This window comes from Molothrus ater, chromosome 3 (assembly GCF_012460135.2).
Source record: "Molothrus ater isolate BHLD 08-10-18 breed brown headed cowbird chromosome 3, BPBGC_Mater_1.1, whole genome shotgun sequence".
Classification (NCBI taxonomy): domain Eukaryota; kingdom Metazoa; phylum Chordata; class Aves; order Passeriformes; family Icteridae; genus Molothrus; species Molothrus ater.
In genome coordinates, this window is record NC_050480.2 from 85,598,684 (window position 1) to 85,616,029 (window position 17,346).

The 17,346-nt window shown below is 33.6% G+C and overlaps 1 protein-coding gene across 1 annotated transcript in view; it reads right to left on the reverse strand.

Moving 5' to 3' along the window:
* CSMD1 (CUB and Sushi multiple domains 1) overlaps positions 1-17,346 on the reverse strand; it is a 1,073,317-nt gene that overhangs the window by 284,421 nt on the left and 771,550 nt on the right.

Consider the following 17,346-nt stretch of genomic DNA (forward strand, 5'->3'; position numbering starts at 1 on the left):
AGTCAGATTTGAGTTTTCAGCACAAGATTTATTATGCTCCTTTTTTTGGAAGAAACACATAGAAAAACTACGCTTTCCATCCACTTAAATGTATTGCTATGTGATCATCAAGGCAGAATGCATCTCAATCAAATTTTAGCCCTCTAAAAAAGCATCACCCAAGCTAAGCTAGTTGTTTAAACTTTCTCAGTATTAAAAAAGAAATCCAGGCCCCCTCAATTTCTGTGTTGGAATTGGAAGTCTAGTACAATGAACTGTAGAGAGGAACTTACACCACTAGATTAGGTGATATTTATATTGAACTATGTTGCTTTTGTTTGTAACCCAAAGAAAAGCCTACAGGCAGAGAAAATCCACAGCATTTCCCTCATCAACTAGGGGGGTCATCTAAAAGGAGATCAGCTTGAATCTGCCTTTCCTAAAGCCCTGCTAGTGGGGTCTCATGCCTTGGTTGTCCATTGTTACAATAATCATATGATTTTCAGGCAATATGCTTCAGATAAAACAATATACATTTTCATCTTCTGATATACCTTCTGGTATTTCTAGATGATATCAGGGGTTAACATGCAAAATTTCATTATTAAATCAAGACTAATAAAGTCAAAATGAAGCAAAAATTCTAAAAAAAAATTTTAGAAGCACAAAAAGAGAATTATTCCTGGCAAAAAAAAAAACAAAAAACAAAACTGCAAGACTTTTAATGCAATTATTATTTCATATGGAGGAAAAAACCTAATAGAATATTCCATGAAAATATAAGGTAATGTATTATTTAAATAATACATTTGGTTTGACTCCAAATAATACATTTGGTTAGACACACAAATTCTTTTATACAACAATTTAAAAACAAATATGAATGTTCACCTCTTTAATACTAAAATAAGTTAGAAAAAAAAGTAATTGGATATAAACCATAAATGAAAGTTTTAAGCTTCTGGCTAAGCATATAGGAAATGTGACAAGAAACATTCCTTTATGGGGATACATTGTGAAGACATATTACACACTATTAAACAAAATCTTGTTATCTCCATTTCCATGATAATTGTTATTCTATGCTAACACATAAAATCTTTTGGAAAGACCTTCAAATGGTTGAGGGCTAAGAGGACTAACTTGAATTCCTTCAATCTGACTCACAGAAAGTAAATTTTAATGTTTAAACAGTAAGCATCCTGTCTAATCATTGCTCTTTTCACAGCTGGTGGACAGAAAATGGCACTTTTCTCTCATAACATTTCCTGAGTTGGAAAGGACCCACAAGGATCATTGAGTACAGTTCCCGGCCCTGTACAATACAGGCCCAAGAGTCACACCATGTGCCTGAGGCTTGGTGCTGTGACCACTTCCCTGCAGAGCCTGTTCCATTGCCCAGCCATGCTCTGGGTGAAGAACCTTTCTCTGATATCCAACCTACACCTCCTCTGACACAGCTTCAGGCCATTCCCTCAGGTCCCGTCACTGTCACCACAGAGAGAAGAAATCAGTGTCTGCCCCTCCTCCTCCCCTCACAAGGAGCTGTAGCTGCAGTGAGGTCTCCCCTCAGTCTCCTCCAGGCTGAACAGACCAGGTCACCTCAGCTGCTCCTCATACAGCTTCCCCTCAAGGCCCTTCACCATCTTTGCTGCCCTCCTCTGAATGCTCTCAAAGTTTAATGTCCTTTTAATAATGTAGTGTCCAAAATTGCCCCCAGCACTCGAGGTGAGGCCACCCCAGTGCAGAGCAGAGAGGAGCAATCCCCTCTTTGGCCCGGCTGGCGATGCTGGACCTGATGCCCCCAGGACAGGGTTGGCCCTCCTGGCTGCCAGCACATTGCTCACTTATATTCAGCTTGCTATTGGCCTGTATCAGGAATAGTGTGGCCAGCAGGAGCAGGGAGGTCATTATTACCCTGTACTCTGCACTGGTGAGGCCACACCTTGAGTGCTGTGTCCAGTTCTGGCCCCTCAGTTTGGGAAGGACATTGAGACACCTGAGTGCATCCAGAGGAGGCAACAAGGCTGGTGAGGGGCTTGGAACACAAGCCCTGTGAGGAATGACTGAGGGAGCTGGGGTTTTTCAGCCTGGAGAAGAGGAGACTCAGGTGTGACCTTATCATTCACTACAACTCCCTGAAAGTTGCTCCTGTAGTCAGCTGGGGGTTGGTCTCTTTCTCCAGGCAGCAACTGACAGAACGAGAGGACACAGTCTCAAGCTGTGTCAGGGGAAATATAGTTTGGATATTAGGAAGAAGTTTCCACAGAAAGAGTGATAAAATATTGGAATGGCCTGCCTGGGGAGGTGGTGGAGTCACCATCCCTGGATGTGATCAAAAAAAGACTAGGTATGACACTTGGTGCTATGGTTTAGTTAAGGTGTTTAGGGCATGGGTTGGACTTGATGATCTTGAAGGTCTCTTCCAAACTAGTCATTCTGTGGTTCTGTGATTCTGTGACCAGGTCCCCCAGGTCTATTTCCAAGAGTTCTGATTCCAGTTTCTAATCTATACATACAATCAGGATTGCTCCATCCCAGGTGTAGGATCCAGCACTTGGCTTTCCTATGGCAAGGTGAACTTTCTACGGCTGGTGATTGTCCAGTACTCTAATTTATTGAGGTCTGTCTGCAGGGCCCCCCTGCCTTTGAGGGAGTCAACAGCTCCTCCCAGTTTTGTATCATCTGCTAACCTGCTCAGTATTCCTTCCAGTCCTGCATCACACTCATTTATGACAATATGTGAGAGAACTGGGCTGAGGATGGAGCCCTGTGGAACACCACTAGTGACAAGTCCCCAGTCTGGTGTCATCCTAGTCACTGTCACTCTTTGTGTCCACGAGCCAGTTGATCACCCATCACCCATCACATGATGTGTTTATGCAGCTGAGTTCTGGACATTTTGTCCAGAAGGATCCAGTGAGACACAGTATTAAAAAATACTGAAATCCAAAAAGATAACATCAGCTGGGTTCCTTTGATCAGCTAGGTGGGTTAACCTATCATAAAAAGAAATTAAGTATGTCAAGCAGGACATGAAGAACTTTCATCCCCATGAAGAACTGCTCACTGTGACCATTGACTGTGTTGTCCTTCAGGTGTTTTTCAATAATTCTCAGAATAATTTTCTCCAAAATTTTACCAAGCCCTTAAGTGAGACTGGCCTGACACAAGTCATATTACCTATCTTACGGTGGAGCAAACTACCACTTAGAAGTACTGTTTCTAATGACTATATGGGAGTTTTGATGACTCTGAGAACCTAATTTTTACCCATATCTATTTGGTTAAAATTTGTGTGTAGATTAAGCTTTGAATTGCCAGAATAATTTTTAAGATTTGTTAGAAGGCAGATTGAAGAATATTAGACAAGTGTATGGATATATCTATATCAATATCTGTATCTATATATCAATATAGATATGAGTACTGCATAGGAAAAACTTATGAGGATTCAATAATATCACAATATACCACCATATACTACATATGTGGTTTAACAATACTGATTAATATACCAGGGGAGGAAAAAAGCAGCTCTGTGGTGCTTATCCAGATTCAGTTTTGTTTTGCAATTAAAAATTCCAGTAATACTAATTTTACCATCACCATTTACATATGCTTAATACAAACAGATTAAATGAGGAAAAGAATTAATTTTCATTTAGAAAAACTGGAAACATGAAAATTGCTTCCAAACATATTATGTTTATTCCTGGATGATCAGTTACATTCTTCTTACAGAAGAATGATCCTATTTGCTTTCTGAAAGGTATGAGACAAAATTCCCTTATAAGCAATTCAGAATGATTACTTCTTATTAGATAAATAGACTGTGAAAACAGAAAACAAGTAAAAGCTTAAAAATACGAGACACCTAAGGAGGTACCCATACAAAAGTTCTGCAAGTGAATTTTTCATAATTAGTTTTTCATTTGAAACATTTTCCTTTATCCTAGATACTTCCATACTTCATATTTCTGCTGGCATAATTGCTGTTGCAAGAAATGGATAAAAACAGCACCAGAGTTGTAGGAAATGCCTGTATGGACATTCTGCCTGGAGGAAGCAATAGGGCACACGGCAGTGCTACATCTCCAAAACACCTAGGTGTGCAAGTTCTTTCACTACTAAAACGATTTTACTATTTTACTATTACTTATATATGTTATAAATGTATGCATTAAGTAAAGAGAAAGTATTAAGCAAGAGAAGTGAATTTTTTCTAAGATGCAAGAATAAATGGAAACTCCCCATAAGATATCTCTTATATTTACAAGCAGATCAAGTCAACAACTTCAAAACAGCATCAATGATAATAGAAGTGTATCTTATCACCCCAAAAATGAAACAAAAAAAACCAAACAAAAAAACCTAAACAAAAAAATCAAAACCAAAATAACAAAAAAAAACCAAAGAAAAACAGACAAAAACCCGCCAAAACAAACAAATCAACATAAACAAGCAAAAAATCCCCACAAAAACCACAAAAAACAAACCCAAACCAAGAAAAGAAAAAAAAAAAAAAAACCAAAACCACAAAACCAAAAAAATAACCAACCCACAAAAAAAAAAAAAAAAGAAAAAAAAAACAACCCAGGACCTCCTTGAAGGAATATCTCTTAAAGATGAGAAAATACAGTGAGACAATTTGTTACCTGAGTAAAACTATAGTAGCATACATTAAAATCAGAAAATAAAACAGTCCTGGGCATCCATGTTTAGAAATTTTAAAATAATAAAAAGAAAATGTGTTAGTTATAAAGTTTTTTTATAAAAGCTGTTTGCAACTGTAATAGGTTATTCCATTTCATTGACAAATGTAACAGTACTTAGTGTAACAGTATTTTCCTTCAAATGTAACAGTATTTTCCTGCTTTGCATCTTCTCCCTGCTGCTATGTAAATATTGAGAGTAACATAAACATTCAATTTTTTTTCTATAGACATAAACATGGAAATACTGCTACAGTCTTTCAGATTTCTAAATATTTTTTTTTAATTTTTAGAAGAATGGAGCCAGATTCTGAAAGCAGAGCTTTAAGCCAAGGTTTGGAGCACCTACTTCACTTAAGAACAACATAATATAGAAGCAATTTCAAAAGATGTTGCCAGTATTAGAGAACACATAGAAGAAGGATTTTTTGAGAAAACTCTCAAAACTCCACTCTTTCCCTAGCCCACCCCTCCTACAGTGATATCTCTTGAATTTTTAAGTGGCAATGTAATTATGGCCAAAATCCAGAGGAAGAGGAAATGTAAAAAATTAACTATATAGTAACAAAACTAGGTAACTCTAATGCATAAATTTTTTGGGTGATTTATTGTGAAAGATGGCATAAGTTTTTTTTCATATTCCTTTGTAAATCAAGTTATTCATTTTCCCTCAAAGCCCTTAAATAAGGCAAAATATTTATCCCAGCCATATTATTCATAATTCGGCATGGGTAAAGGTGCAATTAATAAGATGCAAAATTAATAACTTGCAATTACCAGGCTGAGATAGGCTCCAACCAGACAAAATAAAATTGATGCCAATAGAAGGGCCTGTCCTGTAAAATTTTAATACCTCTAGTTTTTATTGAATGACTACAAGTTTATTGAAAACACCTGGATTATTTTGTTCATTATTTTAAAGAAATGTTGAAGGCTTTTGGCACTACCATTATCCAACAACTGCAGTTACTTAAAAAGCAATTATAAAAAGAAATGTGCTTGTTTTTCAATATTGACATTATAATATATATTCCTCATTCTCAGGAATTTATTTTCCCTTTAGCCTCCACTAATGACTTGAAAATTAACCTAATAACCACACCTGGTAGAAATGAAACAAAGATAAGAAGGAAATAACAGTAATAATATATCATATAATAGTAGTAATGTAAAACCAATAATGCTGGCACAGTATGTAAAAAAGGAGGAAAAAAGTAAAATAACAATAACAACAACAATAACAACAACAGTAATAATAATCTTACAGTTTGTTTTATGATGACTATTATCAGGTGATTGTCCCATGCTTGGAGCATTTCTCAGGTAAGTAAACACAGATTGTCTTTTTACCCACAGCTTTCTTTCTTTAGATTGCCATTGTTAACATAGATAACTTTGAAAGTGCTTGCCATAACCAACATGTCCCTTCCTCAGCAAGTTAATTTAGGCCAAATAGTCTGAGATCTTTGGAAGAAAACAATAAGAACAATCTTAAGAAAAATCAGCTCATTTTGTTTATGTAGTAAAAGTTATGAAGTGATTTGGCACTAATCTTAGATTACTCCAATAAGGAAGAACTTTCTGATATATAGGATAAAAAGGATGGACACACAGTGGCTGGAAAATAAACCCATAAAAAATAGAGAATTAATTGCAACAATGAGAATAATAAAATTCTTGATACTATGAAGTGCCATTTTTAGTGGTAGCTGTTAATTATGTAAAATAGATCTATAACTAATCATCTAATTAAGGAATTTAAATACATCCACAGTAAAGGAATGAGCACATTTTTAGTCACAGTTTTGTTTCTTCTGTAGAGGGAGACATTAAAAAAAATCCCACAATGATGATTTCAGAGTTAACAGAGCTGCCACAATCTGTTACTCAGTCAGAGAAGCAGCTTGTTGCCAAGTTAGATTTTAATCTTCAGCTATAGTGTCTAAACATCATGTTGAATTTCACTTTGCCATCTTAATCATTGAAACATTTTCCTTCATCTCTTTTCTGTTTGTTTGATATGTATACAAATATGTTACCATTTCTAAGTACACAGAAGAGTATACAGCATTTAAATTTAAGTCCAATGAATATTTCACATTTATGAGAGACATATTTTTAATGAATTATCAATCAATTTGATTTAGGTTTGAAAGCTAAAATTAAAACAATAAAAAGCAGAATCGCAAGAGGAGATAATTATTCATATGTTTACACTAAAAGTTTGGAATTTATCACTTTTGGACAATTTTAGACAGCTCTCTGATATAGTAGGATGATCTATTTCTCATTTTCTGCCAAAGAAAATTGCCAAATATATGGCTTTCATTTTTGCTCCTGCTGCTGCTCCAACTGTCAGTAGGAAACAAATATGGAAATACAAGTTTTAAAAAAACACTATGTCATTTGTTTTAAACTGAAAAATGAAAATTAAATTTAAAAAATGCATCTATTTTCTTGCCATTCATCAAAAATAATTCTTATTGTGCTAATTTTATTATTGTAAACCTTTTTCAAAACATTTTAAAGAAATACTTTTAGATTTGTTGTTCAAAACAAGGTCTGAAAATACTGTTTTTTAAATATTAAAATTAAAAGCTTCATCTAACATTTTTTAAAAACAAATTACACATAAACTAAGATCACATGAATTGACAGATAAGAACTCTGACTTAAATAAAGGCTGAGAATATCACTTATTAAATGAGCACACCAATTTTTTTTTGCCTTAAAAATTTAAGCAGGAGAAAAATATTGAGTTTACCCCATTTGACTGTTGTCTTTCTTCCTAAAGTATTTAAAGAGTAGGTTAATTTTATTAATTAATTCAAAGTGCATAAGTGCATATGAATCTTGATAGAGCACATGAAATAAAGGTCTACATGAAGAAGAGTCTAAGTATCGAGGGTGTATATCCATCTATACACAAACTATTCTCTAGACAGAGCCCTATGTGGGAATCCAAAGTGTTAAATCCCTGCCCTACTATTATTGTGTAGTCCTTAAAGCAATTAATTTCAAGTCCTTGAAAATTACTTATTTAACAGCATAATTCCTCAAGAGTTTTCTGACATTTTAATTCTTGTTACCTAAATTTTATGTGAAACATGAACCAAATATGACAAATACTCAAATTTCAGACAACTTAAAAAAATATAATGAATTCTATGTGTTCCAAGTCAAATATCATTGAACAATATTCACCAAGGGAATTCAAATACCTTTGTAATGACATGTGGGTCAGTGGAATGTCCAGGACATAAAAGTAACAAAATATCGAAGCAGATTTGAATTTGTGACCTTGAACAAAAAAATTAACTATGGGAAATCCTTACTACATAAGTAAGGATTTACTTACATACTAAGTAGTTCTAAGTCAAATATTATTTTTTAGAACATGTTGGGTAAATCCTTTATTTCATGCATTCTAATGCTATGAAACTTATTTTAAGGATAATTTCCTGCAGTACTTGTCATCTGTCAATAGAGTAGTAGCAGAAAGGTCCATAAACACCTGTTTTCTTTGAGAAGAAGAGTACTTGATCTTGTTGATTTCTTGTTATTGTGGCATAATAGTTCCAAGAGCACAAACTATTTCATTTAGAAGGGTGACACATCTTGCCATCACACTGTATGGGGCAAAAAGGCAATTGAATTGAACACTGGAAAACCTCCAGAGGTACAAGGAGATGCCAAAATATTTATAGAAAGAAATGCCTCAGAAAAATACAATGTGACAGTTAAATTAATTCACTAGAAATGTACACAACTACTGTTTAATGCTATTTAAAATAGAGACTGGAAAGGTCTGGGCCATATTGAGCCAAGTTAGAAACTTTGATAAAGCAGGTATGTTTACAGTGCTAATGGAAGGTTGTATTTATGGAATTTTATGAGGAAAACTAAGCAGTGTGTCAGCATATAATGTTTCTTTCTTTCAGATGTCCACACTTGGATATTTTCTGCCATATATGTCTTTGCATCTTGTCTAACTGCCTCTCTAGGGGGACATGGATTTTCCTGTGTCACACACATCAGCCTTGCTTGTAACACCCTGAATACCTGAGCATCTCATACCAAAACAGATATTTAGGGATGGACAAACAAATTCTATCTTTGGTGTACTGAAGTGCTTGGTGTAATAAGGAAACACATGCTTCATATAGAAAATCTCTTAATTATAATGGTAGAACATATAAACTGCTTGTAAATACATTTATTAATACAAAATATTTATATACATGATGAGAATGAGACAACTATGAATGAATGCATATCCCTGTAATAAAATCTCAATATATTACATGGACATTGAATTGTCATGACACTAAGGTTTTACATAAATCTGGAAGTTTTTATGTAGTGTTATACACTACAAAATTTAAATACATCGAGGTTAACTTCATTCTAAATAAAAACATGTAAATAACTTTTCCCTGTGCTTACATTATGAATAGCAAACAGTTATAAATATGAAATTTCAGCATTCATATTAACAGATTAACTTAAACTGACTTTGAAAATTGCATTTTTTTTAAAGCTTTTCTTCCTACTCTATTTTTACAATATACAACAACATGCCTTGTTGGCCCAAGTGTTACTTTTGAAATAAAAACCAAATTGTTTTCTAAATAATTCCCCGTATTATTATTACTATTGTTTTCATAAACTAAAATTCAATTCAACTGGCTGTCTAGGAAGTAATAAGAATCTTAGCATGTGACAAAAGCTTTTGTAATTTACAATTACACTTTTACATGAAAAAAATAAAAAGGAAAGGAGCCATAAACTGCAGCATGTGGGAAGGACCCACATTCAAGCTGTTTATGAATGACTGCTATCCCAAAGGAGGGACACTGCAATAGAGCAGGGTACAAGTGTGAAGAAGGAGTGGCAGAGAGGAGCTGTTATGAATTGACTGCAGCCCATATTCCCCATACCTTTTCATCATTCAGTCAGGAAGGATGCAGAAGAGTTTGACTTGAGAAAAAGTTTTTATTGTTGTTTCTCACCATCCTACTCTATTTTTAATTGTCTGTAAATCTTCCCAAAGCTGAATCTATATTGCCTAACTGGTGTGCAATCTCCCTGTCCTTACCTTGACCCATAAGCTTTTTTATCTTATTTTGTCCCCCTGGCCTGATGAGGAGGAGCAAGAAAGCAGTTTGGTGGGCACCTGGCAGCCAGACAAGATCAACCTACCACAACTATATTATATAGGAGAATTGAACCATTAAAATTAATTCTAATAAAATGACTTATGAAGATATTTTCATTCATCTATAGTAAATATTAACCTTCTCTTAGAGATCATGGTGAGAAAACAAAACTCTTTCTCCCAAAAGCCATAAAAATAACGATAGTGATGACAGCACATACATTTTGAACATTTTTCAGCAATGCTTCCCATGGCTTTAATTTCCAAAAATAAAAAGCACAACACAAAACATAATTACATATTTAATCTTTTTGGTAATGAAAGCCTACCTGTACTGGCTTTAAAATCCAATCTCTGACACCTCAATGTACTTTCTCAAATCCCATACTTATGTTGAAAATGTCCCTTGCATCTCAGTGGTAATGAATATATTTATTTTCATCCTATGCCATGAGGTTCATATGTATTAAGAGGAAATGGTAAATATGAATGACTTTAATGATTACAGGCTGATTCCTTTAGAGTCTACCTTGATTTTATGTCTTTGCATTTATAATCACTTGAGTAGAGCTGTTCTTGACCTGCATTGTTCTTGACTTAATAAAAAATATACTGGAATCAGTGAAGATGATCTCTGGTCATTAGTATGAAAACCATACAGCAATCTGCTCAAATATGCAGGTCATAGTGCCCCATAAGTACACATTTGGGTGGAAAACATTATTTGGCTCTAATTCAAATTATAAATGGGTAAACAGAACAGTTTCTTTCAGTTTGCTAAGACATCATCTGTGATGAATATTCAATGAGGAGATTATGTAAAAACACCATTAAAATGTAAAGAGAATAGTAGTTAAGGATACATGCAATTTTCCCTCTGCAGTATTATATTACTTACTTTTAAACCAGTGTAAAACATATAAAAAATTTACTCCAGAAGAAAAATACTCAATAGCAAACTGTGTTATCAATAAAATAGTGGGGGAAAAAATGAAGAATATCTCTTAAGATCGATTTCGAAGACTTTTGGACCAATTCAAAATATTAGGTTGTTTTTTTTTTCCAAAGATGTGTGCTCAGTTACTTTCTTGTTGAAATTCTTACTGACATAGAAACATGAACATATATTGTCTAGAAAATTAAACACAGTGTAAACCATACTTGAGACAAGCTGGGCCAGTGACCAAACAAAGTAGCTTTTAAGATATAAGAATAGTTAAAATTTGACTTGAATGTCAATGACATCTGCAAACCAAAAAGCCTTAGGTGGAGTTGTATATTCCTTTTTTCCCTTGTTTAGCTAATTAAAAACCTAGTGTTCTGATGTTTCTTCAATTTCTTCTTTTTTTCTCTCTAACAATATAAGCACTGCATAATATAAGCACTGCATGCAATTTTTTATATTTTGAATAAATCCTAACACTGGTTTTATATAATTTTATCTCAAAGATATGAAGAATGAGACTTTACAATGCAATTTTGGAGGCTGAGGGAAGCATTTTGATACATCATGTTCAGGTTTATTCCTCAAAAAACTTATCTATCTTGAGCAACAATAACAGCATTGTACCAAAGACCTTGAGAAATCATAGTAAAATTCTGTCCTAGCACTTCAGAACAAAAGCAAATCGCAAAATATCTCTAAAGGCTAAAACCACTTTTTAATATTTGACCAAGAAATGGTATTAAGTCTGTAAAAACCTGAAATGAAAATGAAAAATGTCATTTTAACAAGATAAAATAAAATTTAAAGTGGAATAAATGTTCTTTGATATCTTCTATGCTTAATAACATATTGGTGACCTCTTTTGCTTTAAAACAAGAACTTACAGCAATGCATGGAATATGGACTTCGTTATCAGGCATAGGCTAGGCTAGGCTAGGAGTAGGACAGGATAGAATAGTATAGTTTAGAATAGATAAAGGTAGAATAATAAAGGCAGGATGAATAGAATAGAATAGAATAGAATAGAATAGAATAGAATAGAATAGAATAGAATAGAATAGAATAGAATGCCTTACCACTTCAGGGCTGACTTAAATTTAACTATATTATTAAGGGCATTTTTCAAACCCTCTTTAACACTGACAGGCTTGGGGTATACTCTAGGACCACTCTAGGAATCCTGTTCCACTATTTGACCACCCTGTTGGAAAAGAAATGCTTCCTGATATCCAATCAAAACCTCCCCTGGCACAGCTTTGAACCATTCCCTGAGTTCCAGGGAGAAAAGTTCATATCTCCCTCTCCACCACTCCTAAATGACTAAAGGAATGATAAAAAATCTATTATGTGAACTGTCCAATTCTGCCATGAATGGAAATTAATAAAATAACTGTACTTAAGACTCCAGGCACAATTGCCCATGCACCTTTAAAGAAGAAATATGAAAGTGGAGAGCTACTGAAATAATTTCAGGAAGAAGATACTTGTTTAATATTACATCAGATTGCACAAGTTGTTTCACAGTTAAACAATCTTAATGAGTACAATTTTGAAAATTAGAAATGTAAAATTAATTTGGATTTTATATAACTATGTTTTCTATCCTCATTAAATATATATTTGAAGTACAAATTAAACAAAATTGCTTCAATAGCAAAGCGTTGTCTCCACCATACAAACCCTCTTTCTACAAAAATAGTTGAAAAGTTCTATAAAATATAGTGATAAAGGGCAAGCCAAAAGACATTTAAATCTTCTGATCTTTTGTTCACATGCTCCCATTTACCAATAATTTTTCACCTATTTATTTCTCTGTCACAAAATGTTTTATATTCATAGTAAAAAGAGTTTTATTATTTCAGTTACATTAAATCACAAAACTTTACAAAACCAAATTAAGCACACAACTATGAACTCGATCTACCCCAACATACTTAAAAATCCAAACAAATAAAGCAATCAGTCACAGTCATCTGAGAAACTCCAAATCATGCAATCATACAGCACCCAAGTTTTGTGCCATGGTCTGTGACATTATGCAAAATTAAATGATTAAGTTTTTCTTTTCTCCTTCCCATTTGCTGAAAAAATTTAGACAATTTAAACAATAATATTGTAACAAAATACGTAACAAAACTAGAAAGAAAATCTGAGTGAGCTTGATTCTGTGGGATCTGCAAATTTTTCTTTCAGAATTTAATAAGATGATAAAAGGAAATTTGATTACAGCATTGGACTTCCGCCACACCTTCTTCCATTTATTTCAACACCTCAGTTGAAATAAGTTTTTTTATGACTGATATTTGACATATCAGTATGCAGCAAGAAGAATCACAGTTTCCTGCACTGCTCAGGATGCATCACCTGTTGATGCAAAATAGAGATCATCTACATCTTGGAAGAGATTGACACTCAGATGGCTGAAGTAGAAGCATGGGTAAATGCATGACAGTCACTCAAGGCACAGACGATTACAGGCATGTTAAAACATGTAACTCTAGATGAAAGGATGTAAAGCAGGCATGAGTCAAACCCATTGTGGACGTGTAATTGGATTTCATGTAGGAATGATAAACCCTTAAACACATCTGCTCAGTCCCACTGGTGTAGCATCCCAGTGGACACCAATTTAAAAAAATGCAGGTGTTGAAGTGGTAGGTGCTGCTGCCTATCCCTTGTCCCCAGCACACTGAGATCTCTGTTACTTTGGGCAAACTGTCTCAGTGCTCACTTGAGACATGGACACTGAAAGTGTAATATTACATGCAACAGATTTTCAGATACACTTAGCAGATAGCAGTTTTGGACTTCAGAATACAACTAATTAGTGTCATGAAACATAATAGCCTTTCCTACGTGTACAGATAAACAATCCAACATGGTCAATATACACTAACATCTGGTCAAATAATGCACACAGACAGACAAATATGTTTAACAGCTGCACTAGATTTGGGAGGTTGTTCATTTTTTTACAATGCATCCTTCCAAAATATTTTACAAAGACTTATTTCTGAGAAATAAATATTGGCTGTCATCTTTTAGCTGCAACATACAAAACCTTACACCCATGTAATATATTGTGCAAGATAAACAAATATCATTAAACCAGTCATTTATTTATACTGTGAATGTTTTCTTATGTGCATACTAAGTTTAAATACCTCTCAATATTAATAAATCTCAATACACCCAGCCACCACTAGAATGTCCAGTCAGTCCCCAAAAGACTTCACTGCTGTACCCTGCTTCCTCACCATCTTGTAACCAGATAGTGCTGTAATGCAGCATTGCCATTCCTAGAAAGGAGCCACATTTACGCTGAACTTTCAAGACCTCAGGACTGGTGTTTGTTAGGTTTTCCCTGTCTGAATTTTTCTTGTGGGGAGTTGCAGCCTTGTTTTTCTTCATTTCTATGACAGCCAATTTCTCTTATTGACTAAGTCTCAATGGCTAGTTAATTTTGTTTATCTTTGCAAAGTGCAATGATAATTGTATACAGATATCTATAGCAACTTGTTATTCCATTTGAATGACTTTTTTTTTTTTTTTAATTTACAGGAGCTATGCCACACAGCTATATATACTACTCACCACGGGTCAAGAAATATATTGGCTCTAGGTTAACAGAGAAAAAGAAAACTAGTATCTAATACACACAAAGTATACCATATATAGTAAATATTGAGACTTCTGTATGAACTATTACTTTTCACTGATAATTAGATGTATACTAATATTTTTTCTTGAATTTATCTGCTAAGATCTCAATTATATTAAAAATTAATTCTTAGCTTTACTTAAACATACTGTGTACTTCCTCTTTGTCCGTGACCAAGATTTTTATTTCTTTTTGCTGAGTTACCATTTTGTGATCAGGAGTCCTAAAAATAACAGTAGATATAGCCTTAGAAAATTATTTTTACTGTATTTCTCTAACACATATTGCTTAACTGTTACTTTCTTTTCCGTGGTACTGTGATTAATGGTGATGACTATTTGTCTTTCTGTAGCAGAAAAAGTTTACAATCTTCTATAAGTATCAATACTTGTAACATCATGGTACCATCTTTATAGTAAAACTTCCCTGTTGTCTACATCTTTGAAACAAAGTTACAGAGCTCATTCTTAATCTGATGTGAGAAGCTGTAGACTGGCCTTTGTCTCCAAAATCTGCCATTTAGTCACAAAACTGTTTTTCCTCTTTCCTGTGTCTTAACTAACACACAGATAGGTGTACCTTTTAAAAAGCTTAATCCAAATGAGATGTCAATATGTTCTTGTTCTTTATAATTATATAACTTAAATGTACATGAAGCAGTAGAATTACATAAGCATAATTATCACAGCATGATCTACTGGATTTTGAAAATAAGAGGACTTTTAATTAGAGTCATTGTGGCTAGCTATGGCATACCTGAAACCATCTGGAAACAGAAAATGACTTTCAGAACCAAAACTTTTTGGTTTTTCCATTTATAAACTTACTATCTGAAAATATTAATTTCCCCATTATCAGTTTGCTCTATTTATAATTTTCTTTTATTTGCATAAATAACACAGATATATAAACTCGTCCCATAGTCATAGTCCTTGATCCATCTGTATAACCTATTATTTGGATAACAAAATGCATGAAAAGTTGAAATAAATAAATGGAGGGAAAATATGAATTTATATTTTGGTTTAGGTTGTGACTTAATGCTTTACTATAAAACCTGTCACAACTGCCTGTATTATAAATCTATACCATTTGGCAAATTTGGCATTTTTGATAAGTAGATAATAAATTTCCTGATCAAATATTAGCTAATTCCATCTACTAGAATACCTGATTTATCTCAATACACTTCTGCTCTCTTTTTCCAGATGTTGTAAATATAAACCAACAAAAAAATTACTATATTAAAACCAAAGTCCAAAGTTAAGTTTTACTTAGTCTCTTTGTATTTAATTTGAATATGTTTTCTTGTCACTTATTGAAAGGTTTATCACTGCTTTCCTTTTATTCCTTTTAATAATGAATATTTTAAATAGTTTACTTATTTCTAATTTGTAAAGAGTTTGGGCATTTAAAATATACTTGTATCATGTGCCAAACATGCATTATAAAAAAAATAATATTTGTAGAAGACTTCTTTTGGCTAATCTCCTTTATCTTCACTTTTCTTAATTTTTCTCTTTCCTTCACCTTCCACCTCCACTTTGCTCATGAAACAAAATTATTCACATTACCATATATATAAACTGGCAATGCCAATACAGTAAGCTGTAGTACTGAACACAGGTAGATGTGAAATGCAGTTTGGTTAAGAAGATAGTAGATAAAAAGTTTAAATTATTAATACATGCTTACTTTCTCTTTGTGTTTTAATTCTAGCTGGAGACAGTGAACCCTTATGGTTTCAGTCGCAATAGATATCACATCTGATGTGGTCCAACTTCTTGATGAGTTAGATATCTAATAAATCATTACTTAACTGCTGACTCTTCAGGGAAAAAATACTTAATGATTGATGAGTGTTAGTGGGATTTTTAAATTCGATTTGGAGTTAGTGTTTTTAGCTTCAGATTTTAAACATACATAGAGATTTCAACATTTTTTAAACTGTATGTTAATATTCAAGTTTCTGCACTGGGAAGGAATGTGAATACAGAGAGGTACTCTCTGTAGAGGGATTTAGAAAGCAAAGTGATCTTGAAAAATTGGTGACATTGCCTTACAAGAAAAAAATAAAATAAGAAAAAGAAAGGAAAAAGAAATGTGTCATTAAGTAGGACATTACATTTTGAAAAGTGTAATGTACTGCTCAGTTAAAAAATGAGTGACAGCTAGTCAGGTAACAGCTCTCTAGCAGAGGATATGGATGTCATAACAGAACACTAGCTGAACACAAATCATCGGTCACCTCTCTGAAAAAGTCAGACACCTTAAAAGAGCATACATCTGTCTGCAACAGATGGGGAGACATTTTTTCTCTTTAATCAACATTTATGAGACCTCAACTGCAAAGCTGTGCCAATTTGACCTGAATCTTCAAGGAAAATATCAACCAAATAGAAACGATTTCCTTTAAAAAATATTTATAGTAGACAATATTTAGTTCTCGGAAATTTAAGTGAAGGGAAAAGTATAAATCACGTACGTACTCAGCTGGAGTTTCTGAATATGACAAAATAGCATAGCTTTAATGTCAACAATACAATGCTTTTGGACTAAAATGACACTTCTGTAAAATTTATTTTGGAAGGACTCTTGTTATCTTCACTCCTTGAATAGTTTGGCTAGTAGATATGTGTTCAAAAGTGACAGATTTTAGGAAAGATAGAAGTATCATGTAAACTGAAATATGGCACTTAAGGAGATTTTTAATTTTTGTTCCACAGCCACTAATGACCAGGAAACTGAGCACAAAGCAGTTCTGAGGGTTTGTTGTTCTTTTTTTTTTCATTTCAGTTGTTCTGCTCTGCAAAAGTTCTACAAGCTGCCTTAATGGCAACGTACAATATGCCTCATAAGAAAAGTGAAAAGCTAAGACACTAATATG